The sequence below is a fragment of the Sorex araneus genome, chromosome 5 (genome assembly GCF_027595985.1).
Source record: "Sorex araneus isolate mSorAra2 chromosome 5, mSorAra2.pri, whole genome shotgun sequence".
NCBI lineage: Eukaryota > Metazoa > Chordata > Mammalia > Eulipotyphla > Soricidae > Sorex > Sorex araneus.
The window spans coordinates 157,457,532-157,477,097 of record NC_073306.1 but is presented as its reverse complement, the minus strand read 5'-3'; the positions used below and the strand labels follow the sequence as shown (position 1 = coordinate 157,477,097).

At 41.8% G+C, this 19,566-nt stretch overlaps 1 pseudogene; it reads left to right on the top strand.

The window, feature by feature from the left end:
- The first annotated feature begins 15,417 nt into the window (after positions 1-15,417).
- Positions 15,418-18,387, top strand: LOC129405028 (urokinase plasminogen activator surface receptor-like; annotated as a pseudogene).
- The last annotated feature ends 1,179 nt before the right edge of the window (positions 18,388-19,566 follow it).

The window sequence follows — 19,566 nt, the reverse complement described above, 5'->3', positions numbered from 1 at the left end:
TGAGTTTTGTGTTGAAATATTGAATGTAATAAAAGTAAAGTGAAATTTATCAGTTACACAGGTGGGGTGGGGGGCTGAGGATGTGGGGGGGCAGGGTGGAGCTATACTGTGATTCTTGGTGGTGGAATATGTGTACCGGTGAAGGGATGGGTGTTCGAACATTGTATAACTGACACTTAAACCAGAAAACTTTGTAATTTTCCACATGGTGATTCAATAAAAGAAAAAAAAATAAAAGATTTTGATAAAAAAAATTGAATCTTAAAAACTTGTAGGTATAAAACAAACAAGCTGGTACAAAATGGAAACCATGTAGAACTTAAAGATCAAATAGGTCTAGGGAAAATAGTTTTTAAAAAAAATGAGAGATGCTTTTTTTGCTCGTGTTTGAATGTTTCTATAATGAACTTACTTTAGTCTCTGACTACTATTTTATTCCTGGCGATGTCCTCCTTAAAATCTGTTAGCAGTTTACTTTAAGTATTTAGCTGGTCCCCATTAGGTACATATACATTGAAGAGCGTGATTTCTTCCTGTTGTACATAACCCTTGATAAACAGAAAATGGCCTTCTCTGTCCTTTCTGATCTTTTTCTACCTGAAATCTATGTTGTCAGATACTAGTATGGCCACCCCAGGAGGGAGTTGTTTGCTTGCAAGATTGTTTTCCATCCTTTAACTTTGAGTCTGTGGTTGTTCTGATTGTTCATATGTGTTTCTTGTGGGCAGCAGAATGTTGGTTTCAGTTTCCGGATCCACTTTGCCACTCCATGTCTCTTGATAGGTGTATTTAGACCATTGACATTAGAGAGATTATTGTCATGGGGTTTTGTGCCATCTTTCTATTAGGGTTTGTTGCGCTTATGGGTGTTTTCTTTCTTGCCTTACAGGAGCCCTTTTAGTCTTAATCTTAAAAGAAGATTAGAGTTTTGAGTCTATGAAGTTCCTGAGCTGTTGTTTATCTATAAAATGGTGTATCATTTCATTGAGTTTGAGTGGGAGTTTGGCTGGACAGAGTATTCTTGGCGAGGCGCTCATTTCATTTAGAATGAACTTACTTTAAAGCAGAATGTAGATAATTTGCCCCCTTCTGTTGTTGAGTTGTTAACTTTAATGAAAAAGCCAGATTCTATTTTGCATTCTTTGCACTCACTATAGTAGATTTCTCCCACACATTTGAAGGGGGGTCTGGAATAAGGATTCTTTTTCCATTGCCTGATCTCAGAAGCTTACCAGGTGTTGAGGTGGGTACAGTTGTTGACTAGCCCCCCGAGGCGTCCCTCAGGGCTTGCAGTTCCCTTGCTGGACTCAGGTTTTTCACCTGGGCATTAGCTGCCTAAAATTTTTTCCAATTATTGTTATTTTTAATTGAATTACTGTGAGATACATAGTTACCTAATATTTGTCTTGGAGACAAGAGGCAAGTTTGCTGCAGAAGTCTCAGCCTAACTTCTGACATTGACCTTTTTGTGATATCTATCAGTAAAGAAGTTCTAGAATTGAAAGCCATAATGAAGGGAAATTCTTTTTTTATCATGTAAAATTTATCATTACGCACTCTCTTTGAAAATTAAATTGTCTAGAAATTATAGGAAACAATAATAAAAAAAGGATTCCAGGCCAGCAATTTGATACAGGGGTTAGGTGCTTGTCTTGAATATAACTAAACTTGTTTTGCTTACCAGCACTGCTTGTGATTTCCTGAGCATGTCCAGGAGTGATCCCCGAGAAGAGAACCAAGAATAAGCCTTGAGCACTGCTGGGTATGCACCCCTGCTTCCCGCAAAAGGTATCAACTCTTATCTATGGGTCTTACTTAGCAGGCTACTTCCTGATGGTACAGCATCACCTAAAATAACCACTCTGTAAACGCTCCCACCCCACGTTTGGCACCCTCAGTTCTCTGTTCTCTTGGCAGTATCTCAAGATTTGATTCTCTGAGACATTGTTCCCTTGCTTTGCAGAAAAAAGATCTTATTTCTGTAGAGATCTGTGCAGTAACTGAGAAAAATAAGTGTCACCACAGTTATAGAGGCATAATTGAAGACTTCATCAATATTACAGAGGGTCTATAAATATTTTTAAATTAGCAAATGGTAGGATCACCATTAACATCTATGAATTAAGATGGAAATCAGCAGATTAGATTAAACCAAGATAAACAGAAGAGATGATTGTGTGGGAAGAGGAAAAGAATAATTAAAATATTACTCCTAACTTGATCTAGATATAATTTGTATTAGTCTGTGAATGAGGAGAGCCTAAATATGAACAACAGCCCCTGTGAGGATCGGGCCCAGGACAGAACACAAGAATCTATTTAGCTTTCTTAAGACTCTTTTTACAGGAGCCCGCATTCTAGAATAACTTGATTTTCTGCCCCTGAGCAAGGAATTCAGATACAGGCACCCCGGTTCGCAAGAACGGTGGTGGTCAGACCAGATAATCAGACCCATATTACATGACCCGTATCACAAGACCCAGGACTGCCCCCAGAACCGGGACATTCCTGAATATTGGCGCGAATACTGATCTCTAAAACCATAGGCTAAGGAGTGATGTCCTTTTAAATGGATTGGTTAAGAAAGTTTGCAATATTACAAATCTATTGGCTATGAAGTGCGCGGGCTCTGCTGTAACGGCCGGGGAAGGCCTATATAAGATCTCCTTTGGAGAAGCTCGGGGTCTTTTGCCCAACCTGCTGGACCTGCATGTCTGTGTAGGCAGCTGGACCCTGGCTAGCCAGTCTTACAATAAACCCTGCTTGCTGTTTGCAGTCTCTGGAGTCTCTTTGTCGTTATAGGGAGATCTCGATCCGCGCCCTAACACCCCTAAGTCTGCCAGACACATTTTTTTTAATACAAACTATTAGATAAATAGTCAATAGATCATTCTGTTCCACTTCTAGGCCTATCATAACTCACTTCTGATTTCTGGAAGCCAAAGTTAGGAATGCCTTCAGCCATAGCCAACGAGGATATATCTTTACTGCACAGGCTTAAGCTGATAATTAAGTCAGTAATTGGTGTAAAGAGTGGATAAAACCAAACAAATAGCATTTGGTCCACCATGAATGTAAGAACATAACCATGTAGCACTCTGACTTCCTATGGCTGTAATCTGTATCCAGTGTCTGATCTGCATTGAAATTCACAGAGGGGCACAGTTAAAATGCAGATTCTCTCTCAATCTTAATCAAAATCTGTTAGGGGATTGGAAGACAATAGGAATTGACATTTTAAAGACAATTATCTTCTTTGAATGAGCAAACTAAAGACTTCCTAGATACTGCCAACATTCTAAATAGGCAGTGCAGGGGTTCAAACTATTCAAGATACTGCCAGCGTTAATGGGAACGAATTTGGTTTAGAACATAGAAAGACTGCACTCATCTATGGTATATAGAATATCAGAGTGGGAGACTAATACCCAAGAACCGTAGAAATAAGTACCAGGAGGTTGACCCCATGGCTTCGCGGCTGGCCTCACGTTCCGGGGAAAGGGCAACTCAGAGAAGCGATCACCAACTACATTGTAGTTGAAGGCCATGTGGGGGAAGGGAGTTGCGGGCTGAATGAGGGCTAGAGACTGAGCACAGCGGCCACTCAACACCTTTATTGCAAACCACAACAGCTAATTAGAGAGAGAGAACAGAAGGGAATGCCCTGCCACAGTGGCAGGGTGGGGTGGGGGGGAGATGGGATTGGGGAGGGTGGGAGGGACGCCGGGTTTACGGGTGGTGGAGAATGGGCACTGGTGAAGGGATGGGTTCCCGAACTTTGTATGAGGGAATTATAAGCACAAAAGTGTATAAATCTGTAACTGTACCCTCACGGTGATTCTCTAATTAAAAATAAATAAATTATAAAAAAAAATAAAAAAAAAAATAAAAAAAAGAAATTCTGTGGATGGGCATAGCGATAGTATAGCAGGGAGGGTGTTTGCCTTGCATGCCTGAGTTGGATCCCTGGCATCCCACAGTGTTCCCCAAGCACGGCCAAGAACTGTTCCTGAGTGCAGAGTGTGGAATAAGCCCTGAGCACAGCTGAGTTTGACCACAAAACACAAAAACAACAAAACAAAACAACACACACACACACACACACACACACACACACACACACAAAAGAAGAAGGAGGAGGAGGAGGAGGAGTGTTGGGGCTGGACTGAGCTATCAGGGCGAGCCCATGTATACTGTACCGTACTACAGACAGGAACATAGGGACCCATGAAAATGGGCGAGACCTCGTGTGTCCTGACTGGTTTGGATGAAGCTGAGCATTTTCCCCCTTCAAGCTGCCTTCAGAAAAATAATTTCAGCATACTGAAAAGAGCAGTTTTTCCTTCTCTCACAGAAGCCTGGCTGGTCTTTGACATGCAGATGGTGTTAGCCAGGCCTGACCTTTGATATTGTAAATTGTAGATTTCAGGTGCAGGCCCAGCTTTGTCTTTGGGATGTAAATCCAGGTGCCTGTAGAAGGTTTCAGTTTCGGTTTTGTATTTTTTCCTTCTCAGTTCTGTATTCTTTTCCCAAGACCTACCCATACAAGGAAACAATATGTTTCCATTGTCTCAATGTTCTCCCTGTAACATTTTTTGATGCCTTTGGTGATGTCACTATATTGCGTCCTTTAGAGGTACCATGATCATTAAAAGGAGGTCCACGAGGCCCTCTGCCTTTGCTAAGAGCCAGAGCGGGCCTTAGTCCTCCAATCAATGCATTTCTTCCGCGTTCCTATCTCAGCGCCTCTGACTGCACGAACGTTCACGCAACAGAGGAGGAAGAGGAGGAGTGGGGAGGGAAAGAGGGAGGAATAGGAGGAGGAGGAGGAAGAAGAAAAAGAAAAAAATTCTGTGGGAAGTTAAGAGAAAATTACCCATTTATAATATTTCCTTAGTAATTCTTCTATTTGTCACCAGAGATACTGTCCAACAGGCTTTATTTGGATGTGGAGATTATTTGTAGTAGATTCATGAAGATAACTATAATTATCTACCTGAGAATCATATCATATCACCATGCAGTATACCTGCAGATGATTTTTCAAATTATTCAGTGTGTAAAGTCATTATTTAGAAACAATTGAAATCATACAACTGAGACAAATTTTGTTAATTCCTACATCCATCCACATCTCTCATAACAACCTACACATTTTCATAGCAAGTTATATGTAGTTTTGTAAGTCACTGATAAAATCAGAGAGATTAATGTACCCAGTTCCCACTGCTCCCCTCAGAATCCAAGGGGAAAATTTTTCATTATGATTGCCCTCACTTTGCATCAAAAATGATGCCTTTCTGCTTTGGGGTCAATATACTTGCTGAAAATAAGGTGTTTTTTTTTTTAAACTCTTTTTCTCCTGGGTTTGATCCTCGGTGGCTTTTCCTGACTCTGCACTCAGAAATCACTCCTGATAGGCTTCAGGGATCATATGGGTGTCAGGAGTCAAACCTGGACCTGCTGTGTGCAGGCAAGCACCCTACCTGCTGTATTATTGATGTAGGCAGGTAGATAGGGAAAGGCCCTTGGCAATGAAAATTGAGATTTAACAGAGTCTCTGGGAAGGGGACTCTTAAGATGTGCAGATTCAAGAAAACAAAAGACCCAGAAGAAACCATCAGCAGACCCTGAGGACAACAGACCCCTCCCCAGGGGGTTCCCCAAAGAAGGCCATCACCACTCCCAACCTCCCTGGTAACCTCCTTAGCAACGGACTTTTACCTGGGAAGAAGCCCCCACGTGGGGGCAGGTTGAAGAAACCCTATAAAGGCCACCTTGAACAAAGGAAGGGCGCGCATATGCTGCCTGAGCCCATGTGCTGCTTGTGCCATGTGGCCGAGCACATGTGTCGCCCGCATCTCCCCCTTGAGATGTGTACTTTCATGCTTTCGTGTCCAGTGCTAGGATGTGTGTAGAGCTCTCTCCACCCTTGGAGAAGCCCGCGTTCTCTCTTGAGCGCGTTATTCTTACTATTCTCTGTCCCACTTATCCCTTCCTCCCTCCCTCAGAAACCTCTGAATAAAATCTATTTACTTCACTGCTTGTCTACTCCTGAAATTCTTTTCCGCGAGCGAAACAAGAACCCAGTAACCCTGGGTCCCGGGTGGTAGAGGCGGCTGGAGAGAAAGTGACCGTCTTTCTCCTCCCCGCTTCACCAAAGTCACCCGTGGGGCCCACCGACATCATTTTGGCGAGCCAGCCAGGAGTAGCAGTGAAGAAATCCACGAAGAAGGAGGTAATCTGTGGAAAATCTTCTGTGGAGGTATGCTCCCTTGGAAATCTCTAGGGGGGATAAGGGAGGAATGTGATAACCTCTGTGTGAATGTGTGTGTGCATGAGCACCCTGATAGGTCCTCCTATCAGGCGTGATTTTGTGGCTCCACGACCTGGCACTCTTAAAGTCCCTCTAAGTCACGGAGCTCGAGTGGGCTGCCTGCGATTCCATGGAGAACGTACGGTCAAGGGTGGCATTGGCATAGCTGCCGGTCGCAAGTCACAATGCTGAACCACTACGGCTAAGTTCTCCACCGGCCAGGCAAGCATCTGAGTGGTCTCTGCAAAGAGGCACCCCTCCTTTGTCTGTCTCGCGTCACTGTTCACTGTGGGAGGAATGGGAGGGAAGCCCACTAGTGGGAAGGTTCTGGGAAACTAAAGTGAATCAACATCCAGGAAGGACATCCTTTCCCCACCCAGTCGCTGTCCGATTAAAGGATTAGCTAGAGGTCGATTGTAATGCTAATGAAGGCAGCCAGCATGTTTAGCTCTAGACAAAGTGAGACTGAAGAAAAAAAAAAGGTAAAAGCAGGGAAGATGTAGCAAGCTAAGAAAGGCAGAACTTCTTTCAAGGAGCAGGGTTTCTTTAAGACCACAGCATTAGGTTCGGCTCGGGCACACAGCTGTGGGTCTGCCCGGTGCCAGGCCTGCCCAGGGACGCCTGCGGCAGAAGCAGAGGCCATTGATGGAGACGGTCCAAATCCAATGAGCCTCTGAGTGAAGGCCAATGCTCGGGGGGTTAGAGTCCCCTCGGGAATGGCCAAGGCCACTACGAGGGGTTAGAGTCCCCTCGGGAGAGGCCAAAGTGTAGGCCAATACTCGGGGGGTTAGAGTCCCCTCGGGAATGGCCAAGGCCACTACGAGGGGTTAGAGTCCCCTCGGGAGAGGCCAAAGCGTAGGCCAATACTCGGGGGGTTAGAGTCCCCTCGGGAATGGCCAAGGCCACTACGAGGGGTTAGAGTCCCCTCGGGAGAGGCCAAAGCGTAGGCCAATACTCGGGGGGTTAGAGTCCCCTCGGGAGAGGCCAAAGTGTAGGCCAATACTCGGGGGGTTAGAGTCCCCTCGGGAGAGGCCGAAGCGAAGCCCTGGAGAGTAGTTTTTGCTCAAGGACCATCCTGTCTTAGGTTTTTTTCTTCCCTAGGTTGTTGCTGGTACTAAAAACAAAAAAACAAAAAACATGGGCAACTCAACTTCAATACCTAAAAATTCCCCTCTGGGTTGCTTGTTAAATTAAAACATTTGGAAGAGCCTCCAGCTAGATAGTTTAAATAAGGAATATCTTGTTGACCTCTGTAACACCATATGGCTTGAATATAATCTAGAGCATGGGGAAAGATGGCCAGTGAATGGCAGTTTGCATTACCAGACCATTTTGCAGTCAGATCTTTTGCAGGTAACGAAAGAAGTAGGATTATCAAAGCAGAAGATTTAATATCAAGAATGAAGAAGTGTGTCACTAAGGTGGTTTATCCCCACATTTGATAAGAAGATACTAGCTCCCTGCCTCAGAAGTAATCTTGATCTTAAAATGGTAACATCTGGCAACCTTAAGTTTCAACAACTTGGTCATAGTTTTGCCGGCTTGTATCAACAAAAGCGCTTTCTTGACCCATTTTTAACAAGCAGTAAACTGGCTGGTCAGGCAGAGAAACGGGGAGCAATGTTCCCAATCGGCCGACAGGGCTTAACTTTGCCCTGGGAACTGCTCCTTCCTTTCTCAGTCTGTCAGTTCTCTCCCTGCCATTTTTTTGAAGGGTCAGATTGATCGATCAAATGTATACATGTGCACATGTAGTGGTGTTTTTGTTAGTAAGTTCATTGTCTGTCTGTCTGTCTGTCTGTCTTGTCTGTCTCTATGTGGAACACTTGAACTTGAGTGTTGGAGTCAGAGTGAAAATCAGCAGTAAAAATTAGACCAGGGAAAGCAGGATCACTACAAGAGATCAAAGTGTATGTAGTCAAGCAATTTAAAGGGTTGAGGTGTTTTTTGGAACTTGTTAGACTGGGTTTAAACAAAGATTTCTTATCAGAATGTTGAGCCTACGGAGAATGCAAAATTCTCAATCTAGATTTCTTATTGTAAGAACACTAATGGCTATTAACTGTTGTAATTCTTCTGAACTTCAGAATCTGTACTATCTAGGAAGAGCTGCAGAAGTAACGCCTAAAACTAAAGTGAAATAAAGAGTTCAGAGAATTCAAGGCTTTATCTTACAAGACTCAGCCAATCTTAATGAGGAATTTAGCCAGTTTACAAACAGAGGTACAGAAGCCATCAAAATAAAGTTTTCTTATGTTTCCATAAACATTGACAGTCCAAGTGTTTTTTTTCTATGCTATTATCAAAGTTAGTTAAAAAAGGAAAAAGGGCTCTTTCTGTGTCTGAAAGCATGTTTGTATTATGGGATTGTTAAAGTTAGAAAGCTCATGATTTGAAATAACTAAGATACAAGAACTATTGGATTTAAGCCAAAGAAGGTTTACTCATGTTTCATAAAAAATTGATGGTTTAAAGGTCTTATGCTGTTGTGTCAGTGTACATATGCATCTGCATTGGATTATTGGAATGTGAGCTGAAATAATTGTGGAAAAGCAGGTTCAAAGAATAATAGTTTAGTCAAAATATGAGTTTCTAGAGTTATAAAATTGGTTGTAAAATTTATTCAACAAGTGTTTTATTTGATCTGAGACTTTTGGTAACTAAAATTTCTAGAGATACTTAGCAAATAATTATAATAGATTAATCTCAGGTGTCTGCCTGATAGTCTGAAGCCATGGCATTGTGCCTTGGTTGAAGTTTGAGATAAGAATGGAGAATTTCATGGAAAATGTGGGAAATTTTGCTATTGTTAAATCAGTCTGTCCAGTACATGAAAATGAATGTTATTATTCTGATAACTTTATTCATTGCAAAGCTTTGTCACTAGGTATCATATCTAGCTCTGACCATCACAGAGAAGTTTGTATGCAAGTGTGAGATCCTTAATGTTTTTATGGTATCTATAAGTGTTTTAATCTTTATATTTATGTCTTCCTAGAAATCAGAATTCTAAGATGTCTCCTGGTTAATTTCTAATGTGGAGTGAACCTTTGCCCAATGAATATGTTGTAAGAACTTTAGTTGTGAGCATCTTTAAAGTTGTTGAATATCTATAGAACTGACCTGATGCTTTTGAAATAACACTGCAATTAGTTTTGTCATGTTAAATGAAATGATTGGTAATTTGTGTCCAAATTTGGGAAATCATGTTGTACTGAGTTCAGTAAAATAAGAGTTTAAGTTTGTGGGATGACTATAAAGAATATAGATGTATGTCTTAAGTCAGAAAGATAATGGATGCAGATATCATCAGTTGGAAAAAGGAAAGGAATCCTGTTAAAGTGAAGTTGATTTTGAAATGGGTTGAAGGAAAGTTACAGGACAGAATGAATGTAAAAGAATGTGTAGAAGGTTTGAGGTTGTGTTTGAAGGAAAGAAACTGATCACTGTTTTAAGAAACTCTTTAAATCACATGCAGAAATTGTTCTAGTATGTTTTTGGTAGGATCTATGGAAGAGATATTGGATGGATTGTCTGGATTCCTGTTACAGTGCTCTTAGATAATTGAATTCTTCAAAAGTTGTGGAAAATCAAGTGTTTTTCAAATGGGATTAAATGAATTAGACATGTCTAACTGTACACTGGACTTCCAGTACAGTGCTCTCATTAATGGGAAGTCAAGGTTTTCAACATGGGATTGAATGGGTTAAATATGATGTTAAATTGCACACTTTTTCTCTACAGATTTTAGCTTCTTTGACTAGGACCCACAACAAATGGGTGTGTTGCATCTCACTGTGAGTAAAGTGAAATGTTTTTCTCTTCTTTGTACCCTCATTATGTTTTTGATGCTTCATGGCACTATGTTGGTTTGCATAAATCCAGATAAAAGTCTTTCCTCTCTGTAATAGGGTCTACCCCTCATGCAGACAGGAAAATCAGTTATGGGACCCCAAGGCCCTCTTTCAGGGAAAGAGTCAAGGGATTGGTCTAAATGACAGGAGCAGGTATTTAACAGGTACTGTTTCAAGTACCCTACAAACCTCAGGGAGACCCTAGAGGCCGGTTGGCTTAAGGAAAGAATGGAAATCATCACTGCTATGGAAAATGAGAAATCCGGCAATCTGTGTGACTGACACAATCTGGGCCTACTCAGCATCAAGAAAAACCCTGGAAACCAGGATGCCTCTACAGAAAATGAGGCCCAAGGCCACCTCCAGTTCAACCTGAAGGCTTGAGACCATCCAGTTCATCGTGGGACATTTTTGGCCAGGCCTGGGTAACTCTGACGTGCCACATAGAATTAATGCCATTATTGGTGTGCCTCCTGTCTTTAGCCAACCCCCAGGACTTCTCAGTAAATAATGGGGTACCCCAAATGGAGAGTTCTCCAATCTTGCTGCATTTATGCAAAAGAACAAGTCAGATTTGTTAAGCCATCAGGCAAATTTTAAAATGAAGGTGGAGAGAAAACCATGTTTCTGTAACTTGCTTTTTAAAGAATCAGATTCAAATTCTACAGAGTGATCTAGTAAATGTATTCTAATCTTGATCTGAAAGGTATCCCTTTTGAGTAATTCAGGTACAATGTGTTTTGCTGACTGTAAAGTAAGCAGTCTAGTCTGTGAGACTCAATGTTGAAGATGCTGTCACTAGTCTGACCAGGGTATTGGAAGCCAGAGCTTTAGTGGGGGGAACCTCAGCTCAAAGTGCAGAATTAATTGCTTTCCCCCAACCTGTCAATTGGCTACAGTGCCAAGTGTGGACATCTAAACTGGTTCTAAGTATTCACTTTTAGTTCTATGAACACAGTCATTTGGAGAGAACTAGAATTTTAACAGCTCTTAATTCTCGTTCCATCATGGGATTAATACCCCATCCAGAGAATACTCATCTAAGATACTCTGCAAAAGAGGAGCAATAGGCATTGGAACAAGGTTTTCAAAAGGAAATTGATAAAGGGTTACACTAAGCTTCCAACACAAGTGAAAGCCATCTTTCATGGGAAGGAACTCAGAACTGTGCTTTCTGTTTCATTAATGAATTGTGGGCCTCCTTTCCTAACACTTGTAACTTCAAGGAACTTGCTGAGGAAAGGATTGGCAGATTGACATGCAAATGATCAAACGCTCATATTCAAGATACAAATATCTACTGGTTCCAATTGATAGCTTTAGTGGATGGATAGCTTTTCCAGTCTGAGAAGTAGCTTGGTGCTTCTATGCCACTAGAAAAATCTGGACATAGGAAGTCATTTTCTATCAACCATGGGTGAAGCAGTTATTCTTTTTTCATTTTATTTATAATAGAAATGGGTATGGCATTACGTTGCTTGGTTTCTGTTGCTTTAACTCTTATGTTTTCTAAGATAGCAAACTATTTTGTCCTTACTAGGTCAGAAAGGACCTTCCACATCTCCAGGGTCTAATCATTTCAAAGTGCCATCCCTCAGTCTAATTGATCTGATCTTTTCTTTCAGATAACTTCAGAAACCCAACAAAGTCATTGCCTGGGGCACATAAGGTAGCATGAGGTTTCACCCCTTACATAGGCAGAGTCTGCGCCCATCTGTCAGCATGAAGCAGCTTCAGAAGATGGATCACCGACCGTTTTCCCCTTAAAGATTTAAGGTGGTGAAATCTCTAGGGGGGAATATGATGTAGGCAGGTAGATAGGGAAAGGCCCTTGGCAATGAAAATTGAGATTTAACAGAGTCTCTGGGAAGGGGACTCTTAAGATGTGCAGATTCAAGAAAACAAAAGACCCAGAAGAAACCATCAGCAGACCCTGAGGACAACAGACCCCTCCCCAGGGGGTTCCCCAAAGAAGGCCATCACCACTCCCAACCTCCCTGGTAACCTCCTTAGCAACGGACTTTTACCTGGGAAGAAGCCCCCACGTGGGGGCAGGTTGAAGAAACCCTATAAAGGCCACCTTGAACAAAGGAAGGGCGCGCATATGCTGCCTGAGCCCATGTGCTGCTTGTGCCATGTGGCCGAGCACATGTGTCGCCCGCATCTCCCCCTTGAGATGTGTACTTTCATGCTTTCGTGTCCAGTGCTAGGATGTGTGTAGAGCTCTCTCCACCCTTGGAGAAGCCCGCGTTCTCTCTTGAGCGCGTTATTCTTACTATTCTCTGTCCCACTTATCCCTTCCTCCCTCCCTCAGAAACCTCTGAATAAAATCTATTTACTTCACTGCTTGTCTACTCCTGAAATTCTTTTCCGCGAGCGAAACAAGAACCCAGTAACCCTGGGTCCCGGGTGGTAGAGGCGGCTGGAGAGAAAGTGACCGTCTTTCTCCTCCCCGCTTCACCAAAGTCACCCGTGGGGCCCACCGACATCATTATCTCCCACACCTGAGAACTTAATTTTTGATCCTCGAGATTATATGACTTTCTCTATATGGTAATAGCAGATAAACTATCTGGTTTTTGAAATATCTCAAAAGTGTGGTTTTAAAGAGAAGAAAGCAGGATTCCAGCAAACTAAGATAGCTTTTTTGGGCTTCAATTTTGGTCTCTATAAATGAATTCTTTTGTTGGGAGGATTATCTATGTTGCACCTGGTGCATATATGTCCTCAATAAAATGGCATTATTATTTATCTGTTTGAAAAAAATAAAGCCAGAATTTTCCCTGCCTTCATTGTCTTACTTTCTTTCTTTCCCTCTTTCTTTCTTTCTTTCTTTCTTTCTTTCTTTCTTTCTTTCTTTCTTTCTTTCTTTCTTTCTTTCTTTCTTTCTTTCTTTCTTTCTTTCTTTCTTTCTTTCTTTCTTTCTTTCATGACCTTTTATAGTCTGGATGCACAGGGATTTGGGAACACATATATCATGGGTAGTGTAATGTCCACCCCACACTGTTTTGTGTAGGTAAAAGGAAGCCATCAACAATTTCAGCATAGACAAAGCCACTACTATAGATATGATTTAGAAAGAACTGCAGTGTCATGTGGAAAATTCTTTAGTGGGTAAGAGATATTGGTGGCAGCATCAATTTGTGAACATTGTATCATGGCCACCCATCATTGTTCTCTTGCCTATACTATGCTGTTTTCATGTCTTGACTTCTACGATACTAGGCTCCTTAAGGCAGTGGCTATGTGTTCTCATATGTAGAAGTTGATCATATTGCTTTGTACATTATAATCATAATTTCCTGGTTTTTCTCATTGCTTTGGGGGCAAGACCTCCCAAGTGGTGCTCAGTAGTTCTGGGGGCCCCTCCAGGCAATAATTGGCCCATTGTTCAGTGCTAGGTTCAGGGTTGCAATGCTACATTCCACCAGGCTCACTCTGGCAGTTTTGGAGACTCTCCTAGGCCATGCTTGGTGATGCTTGTGGGGAGGCCTCCAGCTACACCCAGAGATGCTCTGGAACACATGTGTGTTGAGGACTTAACTTGGGTCATGCACCTAACCTCTGTACTTGAGGTTCTGTCTGGCCCTCAGTTTTATTACTTTAACTAATATTCATTAAGCAATGATTTTACCAGAAACTATGAACCTGAACCTCTGTACCAGGGATCCTGCCTGGCCCTCAGTTATTATTTTAACTAACACCTATGCCAGAAACTAAGCAAAGCCATGACATGTATTTCATTTAGTTTGTATGGTCATCCCCATTTTATACATGTTGAAACAGGGTCTATGAGAACTTATTTATTCCAAATCATACAGTTAGCAGACAGTGGAATCAGGATTCTGAACTAGTTTATCATGACTCTAGAGTTATTAAAACAGTGTTAATTTGATTCTTGATAGTGTCCAAATACTATAAATTTTAGAATGATTAGATAATAGTATCATGAATCAGAAAGAAGACTTATTGGTTTGAGTTGTCATAGCTTCCCAAATTTATTTTCCTACACCACCCTTTTCAGAAAAAAGTGTACTCAGTGCCTCTTGCCTTCCCAAACATATCTTTTAAAAAACATGCAGAATTGCAGTCACAACACCCTAAAGGAGAGAGAGAGTAAAGGGGAATGCACCTGCTACAGAAGCAGAACAGGTGGGGGGATGAGGTGGGGGTGGTGGGAGGGATACTGGGAACATTGGTGGTGGAGAATGGGCACTGGTGGAGGGATGGGTACTCGATCATTGTATGACTGAAACATAAGCATGAAAGTTTGTAAGTCTGTAACTGTACCTCACGGTGAAAAAATAAAAAATAAATAAAATTAAAAATAAAATAAAAATAAATTTTAAAAAATAAAAACATGCAGAAAATGTTCCCAACTGCTTCTGAGGCTGAGTTTTCCCCTCTTAATGGTTCCAGCGGACACCCTCCCTGCCCCGCCTGAGGGTGGAGGCATTATCCTTGCTTTCTAAAAGACTAATAGGTGAGTAAATATATCCTCTCATATTGATAAGATATTCTTATGCAATTCAGATATCTGTCCAGTTTGGTCACTGTCACTGTCATCCTGTTGCTCATCGATTTGCTTGAGTGGGCACCAGTAATGTCTCCATCTTGAGACTTCTTGTTACTGTTTTTGACATATAGAATACGCCTTGGGTAGCTTGCCAGGCTCTGCTATGCAGGCAAGATATTCCCGGGCTCTCTGAGAGGATGGAGGAATTGAACCCAGGTCGGCTGCGTACAAGGCAAACTACCTACCTGATGTGCTATCGCTTCAGCCCATCTATCCAATATCTAAAATTAATAATGATGATATTATGGTATAAGATAGTTATGCTGACATTTAATCAATGAATACCATTAAGGAACCAGGTAGTGAATAATGCCCATATTTGATGCATATCCTCTAACAGCTCTTCTCATTGTTCCTTCATGTTTCCAGACTTAAATATGTTTAGTTCCCATCATTCATAAATGAGAGTCATTTTAGGGACGGACAACAATTTGAATTTCCTTCAGCCTACAGGAACCCTGATAGTTTAGCTTTTTTTGTGTGGGGGGATTCACAGCTGACTCAGGATTTATTACTGGCTCTGTGCTCAGGGAGCACTTTTGGTGGGGATTGAGGGACCATCTACAATGCTGAGGGTCAAACCAGAGTTGACTTGTGCATGGTAAGTTCCTTAACCTCAGTACTGTCTCTTGGTCCCTGGAACTATCTTTGAGCCCATTGGAAGACACACCATGGCGCTGACATTTTCAGAATGTCCGGTATGGTGTCTGGGGGAATTTGAGAGTCCAGTTTCCTTAACTCATATCAGGGCTTCTCTGAAGAGTCATGTTCTCTTCTGAGTTCCCTGGATCATCAGACTGTAGTACCCTATGTGGAATTTAGCTTGAGAACACTTTGGCTTTTCCTTCTGTTGCTTTCATGAAGAAGCATTTCCTTGATAAACCACTTGCATATAAACCTTCTTTAGAAGGAGTGACTCTAGAGAAACTGACCTAGAAAAATATATTCCTGAAAATCCAAATGGTGTGTTCATTTTTGTTTTAGATATTTGGGATTTTCTCTCTTAAAAATTAACTTCTGGTCCCCAGTACCATAGCCAAGGCTTCAGGCCCTGTGTGCTGTTAGGTTCCTGCTCCCTGTTTCTGCACCCACATTTCTGCCCCTGGGTGCCAACTTTGGGCTTGGCATAGTTGAAGTCCACGTCTAGTTCTATGTTCACACCCAGTCCTTTAAAGTCCTGCCCAAGCACCTTTTCTCCTCAATTCTTCAAATCGTGCAGACCCCATGCAACTTCTTGTGGGGCCTTCAAGAACAAGACTGCCAACTGGTTCACCCCACTCCATTTGCTTTGCCCCCATCCCCTGTGCACCTCCTTCCCTATTCTTCCGCACTTGTTAACTATTCCCCCAACTGATGGCATCAGGTTTTTTCCTCTCCTTAGACTCTCCCCAAGGTTCTCTCTTTCTGGTGCCAGACATTGAGCACCCTCTCCTCCTGCTCCCAGCCCCCTGAAGCCCGCAGTGCCTGCATTGTGAGAAGAGCGTCCGTTGCAATGTGGAAGAATGAGCTGGAGCCCAAGATCTCTGCAGAATCACCATCGTACAAATATGGAAAGAGCAGGCAATTTCCTTTTCCTGAAGCTGGTACCTCGAGTGCTCCTCCTGTGCCTCATCAGACCCCAGCTGTGAGGGGCCGGGCCCAGGATCTGCAATGCCGAAGCCCTGCAGAGCAGTGCATGGAGGGGGTCACCCACAGGAACCTGGAAGGAGGTCCAGGAGATGAAAACCACATCTGTGGCTGTGGCAACCTTACTGGTTGCCAGCCTCACCTGCTTCCATAACAACCACACCTTCTACTTCCTGTGCTGTTTCAACACTGTAAAATGCAATGGAGGCCCAGTTGTGGAGCTTCAGGACCTGCTAGTAAATGAATTCCACTGCTACAGCTGTGAGGGGAACAGCACCGACGGATGCTTCATGGAAGAGACTGTCCTCATCACCTGCCCGGGCCCCATGAACCAGTGTCTGGAAGCCTCTAGCAGACACGGGCTTACCTCTGGTTCTGCACTCAGGGATCACCCCTGGCGGGCTCATATGGCGGGAACATATGGGCTGCCAGGAACTGAACCTGGATTGGCTGCATACAAGGCAAACACCTTACCCGCTATCTATCGCTCCATCCCCCAGGGTAAGGTCCTTTAAAGATTACTCCTAGTTGGGCCAGAGAGATAGCGTAGTAGGAAGGGAACGTGCCGTGCAAGAGACCAGGAAGAGTTCTGAATATCATCAATTATGGCCCCAAAACAAACAAAAGAAAACACTTGCCTTGAATGCAACCTACTCTGGCCTGGAATAAACCCTGAACACCAGCAAGTGTGCCCCCCAAGTCTCCCGCTACCTGGTCAACCCCCCCCACACACACACAGACAAAGATTCTTTTGGCTCTAGCACAGTGGGTAGGGCGTTTGCTTTGCACATGGCCAACCCGGGTTCAAATCCTCTGTCCCTCTCGGAGAGCTCAGCAAGCTACTGAGAGTATCCTGCCCACAGGGCAGAGCCTGGCAAGCTATCCATGGTGCATTTGATATGCCAAAAACAGTAACAAGTCTCACAATGGAGACGTTACAGGTGCCTTCTCGAGCAAATCGATGAACAAGAGGAAGCCAGTGTTACAGTGCTACAGAAATTAAATTTATCAATGCCTTAAGATACTATAAAATTTCAGGAGTTTAAACTATAGAGTTTTAGGAAGCTTGTGGGAAGCTTGTGTTTAAATAAGCCCAACAACTTAACACCTCTAAACATCTAAAAATCTTTGTGTTCCCATCCCCCAAACTCTAACACCATCCCACCACCTACTCATTTCTCTCATTTGGCTTCCCTCTGCCTCCAATACCAGCTAATTTTCAAGGAGTTTAGGAGTTATTTTGTTGTTTTTGTTTTTTTCAGTTTGCTATTTTTTCAAGTATTCCACATAGGAATGAAACTATCTGGTAATTGTCTTTTATTTCTTATTTCATTTTGCAGAATCACATCAGTATTCATCTATTTTGTCACAAAAAATCCAATTTCATTTTTTTTAAATTATTGAAGCACCCTGAGATAGCTACAAGCTTTCATGTTTGGGTTACAATCACACAATGATCAAACACCCATCCCTCCACCAGTGCACATTCCCCACCACCAATATCCCAGGTATTGCCCCCTTTCCCACCCTCCCCCTGCCTCCATGGCAGAGAAGTATTCGGTTTAGTTTGTCTAGCATACCTCTATGAGGTCAACTATTGATGGGCATTTAGGTAGATTTCACGTTTGGGCTATTGTGAATAATGTTGTTATGAACACATGGGTGCAAATAGCCTTTCAGATCATGTTTTAGTATCCTTCAGACAAATGCCTAGGAGTGTGATTTCCAGATGATATGGCATTTCCATTGTAAAATGTAAGATTCTTCCCAGTATTTAACATGGCATGTATAGATCCTTCATTTTATATGGAAAAGTAAACAACAACTAACATTACAGGCTATGTTATTTTAGATGCCCTCTGTTATTACATATTACTTTTAATATGATTTAATTTTTTGTGTTAAATATTGCAGAAATTCACACAAAAGTGTTTTCCCCCTCTACGGTCATGAATAAAAGTACAGATTGTGAAAACTTGAAATTGCTTAAAAATATTCCAATACTGAATTTCTAGGAGTTTGAAATTCTAAGTCCTTAAATTGTATTCCAAATATAGCAAATGTGCTTTTTAAAAGTAGAAACATTTTGAATTCACATGGTTTAGATAATTTTATTTCTTCTAGCTTTATGAGCAAACATAGATATGTTTTCTCTCTTTATTTCCCAAGCTGAGCATTTTATTTCCTCCAGCAGGACCACGGGTAAGCAAATCATTCCAAATTTAGCACACTGGAAACATCTCATGTTTAAATCATGGACTTGTTTTATGGGTTTTGTGCCTTTTACTGACTTTATCCCCCTACTCTGAGGTTACATTCTGCAAGATGGCAGTTTCTTCTGATTGGCATTGAATTCACAAATGGCCCAGTCAAGTTTATCCTTATACTTTAAATAAAGCTTATTTATTCCCATGGTTTGCAAAATAAATGAATCTTCATACTTTTAGACCTTCCTTTTGTCATAAGTGACTAGCATGAGCTCATCAGCATCTTATTCCAATTTAAGTGACTGACTATAGCTGACATGGGCTGGAACCACTTAATCTACATATTTTCCTTGTAAAAAAAGGGGAAACAGATAAGAAAAGATCTATTTTATTCTTCTCCCTCTTGAAACTAATAGGAAGGGCTTAATGCACCTTGAAGATTTTATTATATTTTGATTTCTTTTGAAAGTATGTTCTGAAGAGGTATTTCCCAGAATAAAATCTGGATACATATATCACACCTTACACAAAAGTCAACTCAAAGTGGATCAAAGAATCAAAGACCTGATATCAGACTAGAATCTATAAAATACATTGAGGAAAATTTTGAGAGAACTCTCCAACACCTGGGCCTTAAATAAAATGAAAAATAAACAAATGGGACTATATCAAATCAAAGAGTTTCTGCATGGTAAAAGAAACACAGATATAACTGAAAGATAGTTAAGTGAATGGAAGAAAATACTTATGGTCAACATATTAGATAAATATTGAGAATATGTAAACACCAGGATCAGAACAACAACAACAACAAAAAAAACAAAAATGGGGGAGAGGAAATGAACAGGGACTTCTTTGAGGAAGACCAATAGATGGCCATCAGGAATAAGAAAATATGCTCACCCAAACTTACTTTTAGGGAAATCTAAATCAGGATGCCCATGCGATACCATCTAACACAAGTGAGAATAGCATATATCAGGTTAA